The sequence below is a fragment of the Cherax quadricarinatus genome, chromosome 76 (assembly GCF_038502225.1).
Source record: "Cherax quadricarinatus isolate ZL_2023a chromosome 76, ASM3850222v1, whole genome shotgun sequence".
NCBI lineage: Eukaryota > Metazoa > Arthropoda > Malacostraca > Decapoda > Parastacidae > Cherax > Cherax quadricarinatus.
In genome coordinates this window covers 13,387,384-13,405,376 of record NC_091367.1, presented here as the reverse complement: position 1 = coordinate 13,405,376, position 17,993 = coordinate 13,387,384, and the positions used below count along the sequence as shown (strand labels likewise).

Sequence of the window (17,993 nt, the reverse complement as noted above, 5' to 3'; positions counted from 1 at the left end):
GGGGGGGTCGAAGAGAGGCTTCTTGAGTGTAGAGCAACTGTGTGAGCGGACAGAGCTCGAGGGACCAGGCAAGCAAGCAAGCAAGCAAGCAACAAAAAGGAGAGCAGGATGGGTATATATAGGCAGGAGGTGGTGGTGGTAGTAGTGGGGAGGTAGTAAGGGTAGGAGGGGGCAGTCAAATACTAAGAAAGAGGAGCACTGCAAGGGAGCTGGTGCCCACAGAGGGTAAGAGCAAGAACACCGAGGAGAGGGAACAAATAAATAAATAAATAAAAAAGGAACAAATACACAGGGCTGAAGAAAGACAACCCAAAGGAGAAAAAGGAAAGAGGAAAGGGGAAGAGGGAGAAGAAAAAAGGAGGAATCAGGTTAGGTCACGAGTGTTCTGAAGTTTGGAGCATTTTACAATGTAGTGGGAGAGGAAGGCATCTATATAGACAAAGCCAGGACTACGATTCATACAAGGAAAGTTGTGTATTAGGGAGGATTCAACCAGACGGCGACTGTTAAAGTTGGAAGTAGGGAAGCCAGTTTTAGCAGAAGACCAGTCAATAGGATGGCTCCTCTCTTCTATATGCGGGTTATCTGTGTATTGTTCCAGTCACGGTATTGTGCCTTTTTTTTTTTTGTTATTTAAGACAGTCCTCGATGATGTAATGACTTTCTTGGGTTACCTTGGGTGACTAACCCACCAGGTTAAAAATCCCAACAAACCTAATCAGACTAGTTTACAATAACAGGACTTCATGACCTCCCACTGCCAGGGTTAAGGGAACCATCACGTGATAATATTCTCTACCCTAAGGTCGTGTATGTGTTACAAAGCATTGAGTTTAGAAAGTAATTGACGTTGAGGATTGTGCATGATTAATTTCTTGGGAGAATATGTAGACATAGTGTTATCAGAAGCTGTTATCTGCCAGGGTGGCTGTTTACCTGGACCTGGAGAGAGTTCCGGGGGTCAACGCCCCCGCGGCCCGGTCTGTGACCAGGCCTCCTGGTGGATCAGAGCCTGATCAACCAGGCTGTTGCTGCTGGCTGCACGCAAACCCACGTACGAGCCACAGCCCGGCTGATCAGGAACTGACTTTAGGTGCTTGTCCAGTGCCAGCTTGAAGACTGCCAGGGGTCTGTTGGTAATCCCCCTTATGTGTCCTGGGAGGCAGTTGAACAGTCTCGGGCCCCTGACACTTATTGTATGGTCTCTTAACGTGCTAGTGACACCCCTGCTTTTCATTGGGGGGATGGTGCATCGTCTGCCAAGTCTTTTGCTTTCGTAGTGAGTGATTTTCGTGTGCAAGTTCGGTACTAGTCCCTCTAGGATTTTCCAGGTGTATATAATCATGTATCTCTCCCTCCTGCGTTCCAGGGAATACAGGTTTAGAAACCTCAAGCGCTCCCAGTAATTGAGGTGTTTTATCTCCGTTATGCGCGCCGTGAAAGTTCTCTGTACATTTTCTAGGTCGGCAATTTCACCTGCCTTGAAAGGTGCTGTTAGTGTGCAGCAATATTCCAGCCTAGATAGAACAAGTGACCTGAAGAGTGTCATCATGGGCTTGGCCTCCCTAGTTTTGAAGGTTCTCGTTATCCATCCTGTCATTTTTCTAGCAGATGCGATTGATACAATGTTATGGTCCTTGAAGGTGAGATCCTCCGACATGATCACCCCCAGGTTGTAATTGCTGTTACTTCCTAACATGATGCTGTAGATGTAGTCCAGACATTTTATGTGTGTGGCTGTTATTTGAATCCATATTGATTCACTTGTCCTGTGAATTATATGTTCAAGTAATTTTTAAAGACAACATTGTTTTGATCACTAGATAAGTTTGTCCTGTCATGACACTGATTTCACGTATTCCATCAGCAACACTAGTTATACCTAATTATTTCCTTATATTAAGTATTTTGGTAGTAATCAGACAGCCCAGAATAATTCTCAGAGCTTCATTTTGTGTTTCGAGTCTTCAATGGTTCTACTGTGTTGTAGGATTAAAACTAGTGCATGGTAATGTATCAACCAACTTATACATTGTTGGTTAATTATATTCACAGTTATCACTGTCCGTGGAACAATGCTTTGCATATTAGTGGCTTTTTTGTGCCTACCAATGTATTATTACAGGTAAACTGCATTATTTGTATTGCATAAGGAATAAAAATTGTATCATAGTACCTGGTAGATGATGAAAAGAGGGCACAAAGTTGGCTTACCATTGACCTTTAATTTTTGATGGTCTGCTTGTACGGTTACCATTGTAACTGCTAAACACTTGGGTCTTTTTTGAAAAAATTGTATGTTCAAGATTATCACAGACTGTCTGTATATGATATATGGTTTGCATTTCGTGATGCGTTTTATTATGCACGGCGCCCAGTAGCCAGATCACTAAAACTCTTGCTGCACACGGCGAGGGCCTGCGTTCGATTCCCAGCGAGGGTAGAAACATTGGGCGTGTTTCTTTTCACCCATCAGTAAAATGGGTACCTACGAGTTAGTCGACTGGTGTGGGTCGCATCCTGGGACAGGGACCTAATAGGCCAGAAGTGCTCAGCATAACAAGGGGCTCTCTATATAGTAGTCTGTATAGCCCTTGTGGCTTAGCGCTTCTTTTTTATTATAATCTATATAGTAGTACGTCACTGATGTCTGCTAGGCCTATGTACCATGTACATGTAGTAAATAAAGATATAGTTGCCTGAAGTGCTCTGCATTACCTGGGGTTTCCTATGTAGTGTGCTACTCATGTCAGCTACCCTCGCTGTTGCTGCAGCCAGCAGCAACAGCCTGGTTGATCAGGCTCTGATCCACCAGGAGGCCTGGTCACAGACCGGGCCGCGGGGGCGTTGACCCCCGGAACTCTCTCCAGGTAAACTCCAGGTACCACAAATAACTTATGACCACACTTCGCCCCAACTTGGAACGTTAACTAGCCATTAACTAGGGAATTGGATCTGTGCTCCAGTTCCCTGAATTAAGCCTTAATATCTTCCATCACCCCCCCCCCACACACAGGCGCTGTGTAATCATACAGGTTTAGCGCTTCCCCATAATTTTCATTCGCTTATATGCGGGTTAATGTATTGTTCCAGTCATGGTACCTTTCTTTGATAATAATAATAATAATAATAGTAATTAATAATAATAATAATCCTGTCACGGTATTGTACCATTTTTAACTATAGTTTTGATGTCAGCTATGGTTTGTATAAGTTGAATCGTGTACTTGTAGAAAAAAAGATTATTATTATTATTATTATTACTAATTATTATTATTATTATTATTATTATTATTATCCCCTCCTTGACGCTGGTGAAGGGCTCTTGATCTAGGGAATTGAATCTGTGCTCCAGTTCCCTGAATTAAGCCTTAATACCTTCCATCCCCCCCACAGGCGCTGTATAATCATACAGGTTTAGCGCTTCCCCATAATTATTATAATAATTTATTATTATTACAGCAGAGACTGGGAAGGTGGACTGATACAGTGTCAGTCGTGGTCACCCTATGTACCAACAACCGAAAAAGAAAATGTAGTATGGAGTTGAGCGCTGACTGTGGAGGAGTGCAGACGTTTCGCCCCCACCCTCCTGCAGACGTTTCTCCCCACCCTCCTGCTGACGTGGTAGGGTGCAGACGTTTCTCCCCACCCTCCTGCTGACGTGGTAGAGTGCAGACGTTTCTCCCCACCCTCCTGCTGACGTGGTAGAGTGCAGACGTTTCTCCCCACCCTCCTGCTGACGTGGTAGAGTGCAGACGTTTCTCCCCACCCTCCAGCTGACGTGGTAGAGTGCAGACGTTTCTCCCCACCCTCCAGCTGACTGTGGTAGAGTGCAGACGTTTCTCCCCACCCTCCTGCTGACGTGGAGGAGTGCAGACGTTTCGCCCAACCCTCTCCTGATCACCGGTGACTATTGTTCTTTCTCTCCCCTGGAAGCTTGTTATTACACACACACACAGTTGGCCAATTGACCTGAAGTGACCAACATCCTATGGGACTCCAGTGAAGAGTTACTGACCCTTTTTAAATTTTTTTTTTTTTGGGGGGGTTATCCTAGGCAAATACAATCCTTGTGGGTTTAGCGCTTGGCTTCGTTTGTAATAATAAAAATAAATACTAGGTATGATAATTGTAATACTCATTTGTGCTTAATTGTTATCTGTTTACAATAATGTTTTACCACTGAATACTTCATTGCTTAGTTAATCTTAAGTTAATTTTACGCCTGCCCGTAATGCTATGCATTCACGTGGCTTTGGCATGCTGCATTTAACTGTATTCTTTTGTACATCTTTGTATCATGTTCAAATTAATAAATAAAGTACTTATGCGTACCTGTACCTAAATAAACTTACCAATGGTAATAATCACAGGACTCCAATGGAAATAAGTCACTTAAGACTCGTGCGTCGTCGGGAGCTATGCAATGTTGCGAGACAGCAACATTGGGAGAATTCTCTAATACCCAGGAAAATTCCCTAATCCTGGGTTAAAATGTTAATCCCCAGGAAAACTTCCTAATCCCTGGGAGAATTCACAAATCCCAGGAGAGTTCCATATCCTGGGAGAATTCTCAAATCCCAGGAGAAATCCCCAGAGAATTCCCAAATCTCAGGAGAATTCCCTAATCCCTGGGAGGACTCCCAAATCCCAGGCAATAGGGCCAAATAAGGCATTTGCTTGGGTGGTTTTCAACCTCCAATAGCAACAAGACAGCATATTACTTTTAACTGGCTAGTTCAGTTACCGACAATTACTCGGCAGAACTGAGACATTAGTTTACATTTTTTTTCAATATGTACTACCCATGTACATCGTGGAATGAAGAATATTTCTCGTGCAAGCTCTTATTGGGAGGCATTAGCGCCACTCATCTAGATACCCATCAGTTACACAACCCAGGGCAACATGGGTTTAGAGCAGGTCGCTCCTGTCTGTCCCAACTACTGGATCACTACGGCAAGGTCCTAGATGCACTAGAAGACAAAAAAAATGCAGATGTAACATACACAGACTTTGCAAAAGCCTTCGACAAGTGTGACCATGGCGTAATAGCGCACAAAATGCGTGCTAAAGGAATAACAGGAAAAGTTGGTAGATGGATTTATAATTTCCTCACAAACAGAACACAAAGAGTAGTAGTCAACAGAGTAAAGTCCGAGGCGGCTACAGTAAAAAGCTGTTCCGCAAGGCACAGTATTCGCTTCCATCTTGTTTCTCATCCTCATATCTGACATAGACAAGGATGTCAGCCACAGCACCGTGTCTTCCTTTGCAGATGACACCTGAATCTGCATGAGAGTGTCTTCCATTGCAGACACTGCAAGGCTCCAGGCTGACATCAACCCAATCTTTCAATGGGCTGCAGAAAATATAAAGTTCAACGATGAGAAATTTCAATTACTCCGATATGGTAAACATAAGGAAATTAAAACTTCATCAGAGTATAAAACAAATTCCAACCACAAAAAAGAGCGAAAAGCTAACGTCAAAGACCTGGGAGTGATCATGTCGGAGGATCTTGCCTTCAAGGACCATAACATTATATCAGTCGCATCAGCTAGAAAAAATGACAGGATGGATAATGAGAACCTTCAAAACTAGGGATGCCAAGCCCATGATGACACTCTTCAGGTCGCTTGTTCTATCTAGGCTGGAATATTGCTGCACACTAACAGCACCTTTCAAGGCAGGTGAAATTGCTAACCTAGAAAATGTACAGAGAACCTTCACGGCGCGCATAACGGAGATAAAATGCCTCAATTACTGTGAGCGCTTGAAGTTCCTGAACCTGTATTCCCTGGAATGCAGGCAGGAGAGATACATGATTATATACACCTGGAAAATCCTAGAGGGACTAGTACCGAACTTACACACAAAAATCACTCGCAATGAAAGCAAAAGACTAGACAGACAATGCAACATCGCCCCAATGAAAAGCAGGGGTGTCACTAGCACGTTAAGAGATAACACAATAAGTGTCAGGGGCCCAAGACTGTTCAACTGCCTCCCAGCATACATAAGGGGAATTACCAATAGACCCCTGGCAGTCTTCAAGCAGACGCTGGACAAGCACCTAAAGCCGGTACCTGACCAGCCGGGCTATGGCTCGTATGTTGGATTGCGTGCAACCAGCAGTAACAGCCTGGTTGATCAGGCTCTGATCCACCATGAGGCCTGGTCACAGACCGGGCCGCGGGGGCGTTGACCCCCAGAACTCTCTCCAGGTAAACTCCAGGTTAGGCTAGGTTTGTTAGTTTGGGTTAGGTTACATTACAATATATATAAGTGTTATTTTTTTGTGCCTAGCAATGTTTTATTGCATGTAAACGACATTATTTTATGCCACATAAAATGAAATAAAAATTTGAATTTGAATTTTGATTACATTTATTCATTTAGGGTTAGGATAGGTTATGTTTAGTTAGGGTTATTTGTGACTTAACCATTGGACTGTTTATTGAGACACACCTCATATGCTGTACCGCTTAAATAAATGTACTAATTTTCCTTATCTCCCAAAATAGCAATCTGATCAAGAAATTATAATTTATTCTGCATTGCATATAGGTCGTGTGTATTGTACAATGTAAAATCAAGACAGGGTTCCACGTTTTAGTTCTTCGTAATACTATTACCACATGTTTCTATGTAGGTTTTACATGCACAATATTTTATAGCTAAAATTGCTGGTTTAATAGAGAGAGAGTTGCTACCTAAATTGATTATTGTATTTGATAATCTTAAACTCAAATAATTTTGTTAAACTTAAAATTCAAATAATCTTACTCTAATATTTCATTGCCAAGTAATGTTAAGATGATTTTGTTTGGATTAACCACCCCAGAGAATTAGTAACCAAGGATACAACCCCCCCCCCTCCCCCCAACAACAACAACAAAAAAAAGGCCCCTGTTATTAATCTATTTTGCTTATTTCCACTGGAGTCCTTTAATCCTCTCCCCAGGATGTGACCCATACCAGTCAACTAACACCCAGGTACTTTCTTGCTACCAGTTTTTCACTGATGCCTTATCACTGAGGCTGAATGAGATAATTTTGTGACCAGGGTAATTTTCTGCTTGTGAAAAGAAAAATGGTGTATGGGAATGATTAGCTGTGTTGTTAGCGTTAATATTTACTTTTAGGGATGCTTATGTATTTGTCCAGGAGGTGCCCGATCAACCAGGCTGTGATGAATATGTGGATAAGTGGACTACCAGTAACAGTAGCCTGGTTGACAAGGCTGGCTTAGAGATTTGACATTGTTTTAAATATGTACTAAGATATTCGTGGTGTTGCAGAAGAGTTACTGGTGTGTGATTGGGTCCAAGTCAATGAGTATATGAGCTAAGATGGCCATTCTTAAGTTAGTTTAGTAATTCATGGAATCCATGAGGAAGTGGAAAAGAATCCTTATTCTGTCAACCATGTATGTCATAATAAGTGAGTAAAATGCCAGGAGCAAAGGGCTGATAACCCCTTCACCAGTATAAATTAGTAAATGTAAAAAGATAAACTCTTGCTTCTTCTTTTTCAGGTCACTCTGCCTCAGTGAGAGATGGCTGATGTGTTAAATAATAAATTTATGTAAATCCTGATTGGTTCAATTATAAGTAGATCCTTTGCCTCAAATAGATAGGATATCAAAATAGTCCTTAATACCATAGTGATCATATTGTTGTCTGTAGCATGAGATAAAATAGGAATCAATTACTTAGCCTTTATTTCAAGATACAGATCTCTCATTTAAATTGTATTTACAGGTAACCAGCCACTGCCAGCATGAGGCTTCATATTCCAGGAAGGTTAACTTCAAACATGCCAAGCTATAGTCATCTGGGAAGACCCTAGCTAAGGACAGTCTCCATGTATCCAGTAAATCTTCCTTGTTGTTGTGTGATGCTGCTCCTGTTGGTCCTTTATCCATTTTTATCCAGGATTTTTTTATATGGCAGTTTTCCAAGCCAGGATGGCCTAAAAGAAAAAGAGGAAGCACATTCACTATCATTCATTCAGTTGCTGTTTTGCCAGAAGCATGCTGACATCACAGCTTAGATAGCCCTTCAAACTGCAACATTCCCATTCTCCTTCAGAATATAAGCACTGCACTCACCACCTCCAGGACTCAGGTCCAGCTAAATGGCTTCCCTGAATTCCTTCATAGGTATTGCCTTGCTCACACTTAACAGCAAATTGAATGTGTAAGGAATTTGTGATACTAAGACTTGGGGCAAAATTTAGGTGTGGGCAGGATAGGCATTTGCCTTTAGGCCTCTACCAATTAGGGGACCCCACCACTAAATTTACCAATTAGTAGCAAGTATAAAATAAGTGTGTAATGTAGCTAAAATGTAGTTGTTATGAAGCTAAAATATCTGCAATAATAGTAAGCCTTGGATTTTAATGGACAAGCATGGTGAAGCAGGTAGCCAGTAATAGCCACCTGCTTCACCCTTCAAGAAGTGCAGGGCAACTTTTGTATGGAAGGCAGTGCTCCTTCCCATACTGCCAAAGCCATAAAGAATTGGCTGACTTATTGTGATTTTTTTTCATTCTAAGAGTTACTGAACTGTACAATATGATCATGTAATAAAGTTGGTAGAATTACCGACAATATGTAAAGTAAAAGGACACAAGTGCAACTAATGTGACATTTATTGTGGCAACGTTTCACTCTCCAGGAGCTTTATCAAGCCATTACAAACAATACATGGACACAGAGGGTATATAAAGGCTCAGAGTGAGGTGCAATACTAGTGAGGTAACATTTCGATGTTCACTAGTGGTAGTAGTAGTAGTAGTAGTGGTAGTGACAAAAGTAATGCAATATGATAGAGCAATTAATTCGTACAAGAGTAAAAGGATATAAAAGCTATTACTTGGGTAACATAAAAATAGGTTGGACAAATATATTTGTCCAACCTATTTTTATGTTACCCAAGTAATAGCTTTTATATTCTTTTACTCTTGTACGAATTAATTGCTCTATCATATTGTATTACTTTTGTCACTACCACTACTACTACTACTACTACCACTAGTGAACATCGAAATGTTACCTCACTAGTATTGCACCTCACTCTGAGCCTTTATATACCCTCTGTGTCCATGTATTGTTTGTAATGGCTTGATAAAGCTCCTGGAGAGCGAAACGTTGCCACAATAAATGTCACATTAGTTGCACTTGTGTCCTTTTACTTTACATACAATATGATCATGGCAAAAGACACTCATGTCTGTCTATCACAGTCCCCATTACTAGCTACTGCTTCCCCTATTAGTCCATTAAATTAAGAGTTTACTGTGTATACCTTACTTTCATGTGATTTCAAGTGCATTAGGGGGGTACAGGCTGCCATAATTATATTTATATTTCTTCTTCAATTCCATGAAGAAAGAAATCAATCATGGGGGCTGGAAAAGGTGAATGGAGTAACAGCGCCCTGGACAATAAAAGCCCAACAGTTGCCATCCTACCAGAAAAGTAAATATCACTATCGCCGCAAGGTATGGCAACACCGCATACCCAAACAAAAACAGTGGCACACAGCTCATATTGTAGCGCTCTTAAGTGGTGATATCCAAATTAATCCAGGACCTCAAACTATTGTGCAGAGGCAAAACAGACAGATAAATGACGGCGATAATGACGGTCTAGTAGCTAGGAATGATAACCTTAACTCCATATGTAATGCATACATAGGTCAATGTGAGACAATACAGCCATTATTATCTCAAACACTACCAAACAGGTGCATACACTGTACTAAAGTACGCATGAAAAACAGAAAAGGCACCTTATGTAAAATGTGTAAGGGGTGGGTGCATGATGGATGTATGTACAATTATAGCAACGGTGCCAGAATTCATTTTGTGTGTAACAAATGCACTTTGGCACAGTTACCCTTTAGCAGTGATGACATTGATTTACCTAATTTTAATACAAATGACCCATTGCCATATATTGATGATTATGATTGTTTTATGAAAACAGGCCTTCACTTTATTCATGTCAATGCAAGATCACTTCTTCCTAAATTGGCAGAGATTAGGATTCTAGCTAACAAAATTAGGGCGGCAGTTATAACCATCTCTGAATCTTGGTTGGATGATACGGTGACTGACGACGAGGTCAAAATAGATGGTTATAATATAAAACGCTTAGATAGGAACAGAAAGGGTGGTGGAGTATGTGCCTACATTAGAAATGACTTAGCTTACAACCCAAGACCTGATTTAAATAACAATAAACTGGAGATTCTATGGTTTGAAGTGCTGCTTCCTAAGACCAAACCCATCTTAGTAGGAACTAGTTACCGCCCTCCTACCCAGGACCAGTTCTTAGAAGACTTTTCCAGAGTCTTGTCCGGAGTTGAAAACAATTGCGAGACAATAATACTGGGCGACTTCAATATCTGTTTTCAGCAGCAAAATAATGGGCTATGCAAAAGGTATAAGCAAATTCTAGGATTAAATAGTTACACTCAACTAATTAATACTCCAACCCGGATCACACAGTTCTCAGCCACCCTAATTGACCACATACTTTGTAACCGCTCTGAGAACATTAGTCAGTCAGGCGTCATTACCACAGGTCTTAGTGATCATTTCATCATTTACTGCACCAGGAAAATCACTAGGGATAGGATAGGCCTACACAGGACAGTAAAAATGAGGTCAACTAGAAACTACAGTAAAGAAACACTGGTAAATAGGCTACACAATTGTGACTGGACAGAGATAACAAGTTGCACGAACGTAAACGATGCCTGGGAAAAATTTAAAACAATGTTCACTACCATCCTTGATAATATTGCACCAGTTAAAGAGGTTAGGATTAAACGAAGAACTGAACCCTGGATGAATACTGAGATATTAGATAATGTGAAATTCAGAGACCAGCTGCTAAAAAGATTTAAAGCAAACAGACAGGATATTGCAGCACTAAATGAATTCCAAAGGGTGAGGAACAGAGTACAGAGACTTATAAAAGGAGCAAAGGCAAAGCACTACTGCTCAAAAATTGAAGAGTATAAGCATAACCCCAGAAAGCTCTGGCAACAACTAAAACAGTTGGGGTATAGCCATAAGCCAGTAGATAGGTTTAACATAGTATTCACTATCGATAATGAGGTATGCCACGAAACATCTAAGGTGGCAAATTGCTTTAATTCATACTACACATCTGTTGCATCAACACTAGTAAGTAAACTACCAGCTGCATCAAATACCTTTAACACAGACTCTGATAAGTTTCAAACATACTATACCAATAAAGAGGTAACCCCAAACAGTTGTCAACTAGTAAGTGTATCTCATGACTTTATTCAAAAAGAACAAAGCAGGTTAAACCCAACTAAGAGCACAGGCCCTGATAACATCCCGTCTAAGTTCCTAAAAGATGGTGCTTCTGAACTGTCAATCCCTATTGCTCACATAATAAATCTATCAATCACCACTAATACCGTACCAGAGGGGTTCAAGGAGGCCAGAGTTACTCCTATCTTCAAGAAAAATAGTAGGTCTGATGTAAGCAACTATAGGCCTGTTAGTATACTCAGTATAATATCTAAAATTCTAGAAAGGGCGGTGTATTCTCAAGTAGTTAAGTACCTTAATGACAACAACAATCTCCATAGCTATCAATCGGGCTTTAGAAGATCCTACTCAACCGACACCTCCCTTATTAATCTGATGGATTACCTGAGAACTGAAATTTCAAAGGGGAACCTCATAGGTATGGTAACCTTAGACCTGCAAAAGGCCTTCGATACTGTCAACCACAATATATTATGTAATAAACTTCAAGCTATCGGTATAGGTTCTGTAGACTGGTTTAAGTCCTACCTTAGCAACAGGAGACAAATAGTCAAAATCAACAAAACAGAATCAGAACCCCTGCCGATAACATGTGGAGTTCCCCAAGGTAGTATTCTGGGTCCCTTATTATTCTTATGTTATGTCAATGATATGCCTATCAGTGTCAAGTGCAAACTCCTACTGTATGCAGATGACAGTGCTCTGTTAGTGTCAGGTAAAGACCCACAAGATATTGCTAATGTTTTAACACTGGAACTGGAGTCCTGCAGCAAATGGTTAGTAGACAACAAACTATCATTACACCTAGGGAAAACTGAAGCCATTCTCTTTGGCACGAAACATAAACTGAGAAGGGTAAATAATTTTAATGTTCAATGTAATGGGGAGCCCATCACTTTGGTTTCATCAGTAAAATATTTGGGAATCCCCTTTGACCCATGCATGTCAGGAGAATTGATAGGGAACAGTGTAGTAAAGAAAGCAAATGCCAGACTGAAGTTCCTGTATAGACAAGCACAGAGTCTACCTACTGAGGCTCGCAGGACCCTATGTCTAGCCCTTATACAATGCCAAATGGATTACGCTTCCTCTTCTTGGTACTCTGCCTTGACAAAAAAACTGAAAGATAGACTGCAAATCACCCAGAACAAAATCGTAAGATTCATCCTGGGGCTGGGACCAAGAGAACATGTAGGCCAGGATGAATTACAGCAGTTGGATATGCTGAATGTTGAAGACAGAGTAAAACAACTGAAGCTAAATCATGTTTATAAAATTGCTCACAAACAATGTCCAGAATATCTTGCTGTCAATTTTGTCAAGGTTGGGAACCAAAGCAATCATAGTACTAGGGGGAGAGAGCACAACTTTGTAGTACCCACAGTCAGTGGCCAGGCTTCAAACGCCTTTTATTGTACAGCAATAAAGGAATGGAACAGACTGCCTGCACATGTCAAAGCCAGTCATAGCATGAACCAGTTCAAGAAGAGTGCCAAAAGGTGTCTGATGAATGGAGCTACAGAAAGGGAGGGGAATGATTTTCTATTTTTTAGCTAACATACGTGTAAATTTTACCTTATTCCTAGTAATGACCCTCGTATTGTAGATAGTCTTAATGACCTTGGTGTATTAGATAGTCTTTTTAGTATGATAATAAGATGTTATCTTCATTGTAGAATAATAAGAAAATATTATAACCTTTATATTATAATAATAAGGTAAAAGGACCCCAATGGAAATAAGTCACTCTGTCTGACTTTTTTGGGTTATCCTAGGTTCTCTACACACATGTTGCTATGTATGATAATTCTATGCAACTGTATTTGTGTATACCTGAAAAAACTTACTTACTTACTTACTTACTATCTATTAGAGTTTATATAAATTACAAATTGCAGGTAAGGTAACATCCCATAAGGCATCCACTTGCCAGAAAGCTCATCAACATCTGGCTGGAAGTCCTCCTTATATATGACCACTAAACTTCAACAGATTAAGGTAAGCAGGTGACAGTTTATATATATATATATATATATATATATATATATATATATATATAGGTAGTAGGTTGGTAGACAGCAACCACCCAGGGAAGTACTACCGTCCTGCCAGATGACTGTGAAACAAAAACCTGTAATTGTTTTGCATGATGGTAGGATTGCTGGTTTCTTTTTCTGTCTCATAAACACGCTAAGATAACAGGGATATCTTGCTACTCCTACTAACACTTTGGTCACACTTCACAGACACGCACATGCATATATATATATACATACATCTAGGTTTTTCTCCTTTTTCTAAATAGCTCTTGTTCTTTTTTATTTCTTCTATTGTCCATGGGGAAGTGGAAAAGAATCTTTCCTCCGTAAGCCATGCGTGTCGTATGAGGCGACTAAAATGCCGGGAGCAATGGGCTAGTAACCCCTTCTCCTGTATACAATTACTAAAAAAGAGAAGAAGAAAAACTTTATAAAACTGGGTTGCTTAAATGTGCGTGGATGTAGTGCGGATGACAAGAAACAGATGATTGCTGATGTTATGAATGAAAAGAAGTTGGATGTCCTGGCCCTAAGCGAAACAAAGCTGAAGGGGGTAGGAGAGTTTCAGTGGGGGGAAATAAATGGGATTAAATCTGGAGTATCTGAGAGAGTTAGAGCAAAGGAAGGGGTAGCAGTAATGTTAAATGATCAGTTATGGAAGGAGAAAAGAGAATATGAATGTGTAAATTCAAGAATTATGTGGATTAAAGTAAAGGTTGGATGCGAGAAGTGGGTCATAATAAGCGTGTATGCACCTGGAGAAGAGAGGAATGCAGAGGAGAGAGAGAGATTTTGGGAGATGTTAAGTGAATGTATAGGAGCCTTTGAACCAAGTGAGAGAGTAATTGTGGTAGGGGACTTGAATGCTAAAGTAGGAGAAACTTTTAGAGAGGGTGTGGTAGGTAAGTTTGGGGTGCCAGGTGTAAATGATAATGGGAGCCCTTTGATTGAACTTTGTATAGAAAGGGGTTTAGTTATAGGTAATACATATTTTAAGAAAAAGAGGATAAATAAGTATACACGATATGATGTAGGGCGAAATGACAGTAGTTTGTTGGATTATGTATTGGTAGATAAAAGACTGTTGAGTAGACTTCAGGATGTACATGTTTATAGAGGGGCCACAGATATATCAGATCACTTTCTAGTTGTAGCTACACTGAGAGTAAAAGGTAGATGGGATACAAGGAGAATAGAAGCATCAGGGAAGAGAGAGGTGAAGGTTTATAAACTAAAAGAGGAGGCAGTTAGGGTAAGATATAAACAGCTATTGGAGGATAGATGGGCTAATGAGAGCATAGGCAATGGGGTCGAAGAGGTATGGGGTAGGTTTAAAAATGTAGTGTTAGAGTGTTCAGCAGAAGTTTGTGGTTACAGGAAAGTGGGTGCAGGAGGGAAGAGGAGCGATTGGTGGAATGATGATGTAAAGAGAGTAGTAAGGGAGAAAAAGTTAGCATATGAGAAGTTTTTACAAAGTAGAAGTGATGCAAGGAGGGAAGAGTATATGGAGAAAAAGAGAGAAGTTAAGAGAGTGGTGAAGCAATGTAAAAAGAGAGCAAATGAGAGAGTGGGTGAGATGTTATCAACAAATTTTGTTGAAAATAAGAAAAAGTTTTGGAGTGAGATTAACAAGTTAAGAAAGCCTAGAGAACAAATGGATTTGTCAGTTAAAAATAGGAGAGGAGAGTTATTAAATGGAGAGTTAGAGGTATTGGGAAGATGGAGGGAATATTTTGAGGAATTGTTAAATGTTGATGAAGATAGGGAAGCTGTGATTTCGTGTATAGGGCAAGGAGGAATAACATCTTGTAGGAGTGAGGAAGAGCCAGTTGTGAGTGTGGGGGAAGTTCGTGAGGCAGTAGGTAAAATGAAAGGGGGTAAGGCAGCCGGGATTGATGGGATAAAGATAGAAATGTTAAAAGCAGGTGGGGATATAGTTTTGGAGTGGTTGGTGCAATTATTTAATAAATGTATGGAAGAGGGTAAGGTACCTAGGGATTGGCAGAGAGCATGCATAGTTCCTTTGTATAAAGGCAAAGGGGATAAAAGAGAGTGCAAAAATTATAGGGGGATAAGTCTGTTGAGTGTACCTGGTAAAGTGTATGGTAGAGTTATAATTGAAAGAATTAAGAGTAAGACGGAGAATAGGATAGCAGATGAACAAGGAGGCTTTAGGAAAGGTAGGGGGTGTGTGGACCAGGTGTTTACAGTGAAACATATAAGTGAACAGTATTTAGATAAGGCTAAAGAGGTCTTTGTGGCATTTATGGATTTGGAAAAGGCGTATGACAGGGTGGATAGGGGGGCAATGTGGCAGATGTTGCAAGTGTATGGTGTAGGAGGTAGGTTACTGAAAGCAGTGAAGAGTTTTTACGAGGATAGTGAGGCTCAAGTTAGAGTATGTAGGAAAGAGGGAAATTTTTTCCCAGTAAAAGTAGGCCTTAGACAAGGATGTGTGATGTCACCGTGGTTGTTTAATATATTTATAGATGGGGTTGTAAGAGAAGTAAATGCGAGGGTCTTGGCAAGAGGCGTGGAGTTAAAAGATAAAGAATCACACACAAAGTGGGAGTTGTCACAGCTGCTCTTTGCTGATGACACTGTGCTCTTGGGAGATTCTGAAGAGAAGTTGCAGAGATTGGTGGATGAATTTGGTAGGGTGTGCAAAAGAAGAAAATTAAAGGTGAATACAGGAAAGAGTAAGGTTATGAGGATAACAAAAAGATTAGGTGATGAAAGATTGAATATCAGATTGGAGGGAGAGAGTATGGAGGAGGTGAACGTATTCAGATATTTGGGAGTGGACGTGTCAGCGGATGGGTCTATGAAAGATGAGGTGAATCATAGAATTGATGAGGGAAAAAGAGTGAGTGGTGCACTTAGGAGTCTGTGGAGACAAAGAACTTTGTCCTTGGAGGCAAAGAGGGGAATGTATGAGAGTATAGTTTTACCAACGCTCTTATATGGGTGTGAAGCGTGGGTGATGAATGTTGCAGCGAGGAGAAGGCTGGAGGCAGTGGAGATGTCATGTCTGAGGGCAATGTGTGGTGTGAATATAATGCAGAGAATTCGTAGTTTGGAAGTTAGGAGGAGGTGCGGGATTACCAAAACTGTTGTCCAGAGGGCTGAGGAAGGGTTGTTGAGGTGGTTCGGACATGTAGAGAGAATGGAGCGAAACAGAATGACTTCAAGAGTGTATCAGTCTGTAGTGGAAGGAAGGCGGGGTAGGGGTCGGCCTAGGAAGGGTTGGAGGGAGGGGGTAAAGGAGGTTTTGTGTGCGAGGGGCTTGGACTTCCAGCAGGCATGCTTGAGCGTGTTTGATAGGAGTGAATGGAGACAAATGGTTTTTAATACTTGACGTGCTGTTGGAGTGTGAGCAAAGTAACATTTATGAAGGGATTCAGGGAAACCGGCAGGCCGGACTTGAGTCCTGGAGATGGGAAGTACAGTGCCTGCACTCTGAAGGAGGGGTGTTAATGTTGCAGTTTAAAAACTGTAGTGTAAAGCACCCTTCTGGCAAGACAGTGATGGAGTGAATGATGGTGAAAGTTTTTCTTTTTCGGGCCACCCTGCCTTGGTGGGAATCGGCCGGTGTGATAATAAAAAAAATAAATAAAAAAAAAAAATAAGTGAACAGTATTTAGATAAGGCTAAAGAGGTCTTTGTGGCATTTATGGATTTGGAAAAGGCGTATGACAGGGTGGATAGGGGGGCAATGTGGCAGATGTTGCAAGTGTATGGTGTAGGAGGTAGGTTACTGAAAGCAGTGAAGAGTTTTTACGAGGATAGTGAGGCTCAAGTTAGAGTATGTAGGAAAGAGGGAAATTTTTTCCCAGTAAAAGTAGGCCTTAGACAAGGATGTGTGATGTCACCGTGGTTGTTTAATATATTTATAGATGGGGTTGTAAGAGAAGTAAATGCGAGGGTCTTGGCAAGAGGCGTGGAGTTAAAAGATAAAGAATCACACACAAAGTGGGAGTTGTCACAGCTGCTCTTTGCCGATGACACTGTGCTCTTGGGAGATTCTGAAGAGAAGTTGCAGAGATTGGTGGATGAATTTGGTAGGGTGTGCAAAAGAAGAAAATTAAAGGTGAATACAGGAAAGAGTAAGGTTATGAGGATAACAAAAAGATTAGGTGATGAAAGATTGAATATCAGATTGGAGGGAGAGAGTATGGAGGAGGTGAACGTATTCAGATATTTGGGAGTGGACGTGTCAGCGGATGGGTCTATGAAAGATGAGGTGAATCATAGAATTGATGAGGGAAAAAGAGTGAGTGGTGCACTTAGGAGTCTGTGGAGACAAAGAACTTTGTCCTTGGAGGCAAAGAGGGGAATGTATGAGAGTATAGTTTTACCAACGCTCTTATATGGGTGTGAAGCGTGGGTGATGAATGTTGCAGCGAGGAGAAGGCTGGAGGCAGTGGAGATGTCATGTCTGAGGGCAATGTGTGGTGTGAATATAATGCAGAGAATTCGTAGTTTGGAAGTTAGGAGGAGGTGCGGGATTACCAAAACTGTTGTCCAGAGGGCTGAGGAAGGGTTGTTGAGGTGGTTCGGACATGTAGAGAGAATGGAGCGAAACAGAATGACTTCAAGAGTGTATCAGTCTGTAGTGGAAGGAAGGCG

At 40.9% G+C, this 17,993-nt stretch overlaps 1 long non-coding RNA gene across 1 annotated transcript in view; it reads left to right on the top strand.

The window, feature by feature from the left end:
* The first annotated feature begins 3,467 nt into the window (after window positions 1-3,467).
* LOC138854972 (uncharacterized) overlaps window positions 3,468-17,993 on the top strand; it is a 53,214-nt gene continuing 38,688 nt past the window's right edge. The window contains exons 1-3 of the long non-coding RNA XR_011394145.1: window positions 3,468-3,909; window positions 7,770-7,881; window positions 13,224-13,323. This is a non-coding gene — a long non-coding RNA (uncharacterized lncRNA). The remainder of the gene's footprint in view (window positions 3,910-7,769; window positions 7,882-13,223; window positions 13,324-17,993) is intronic.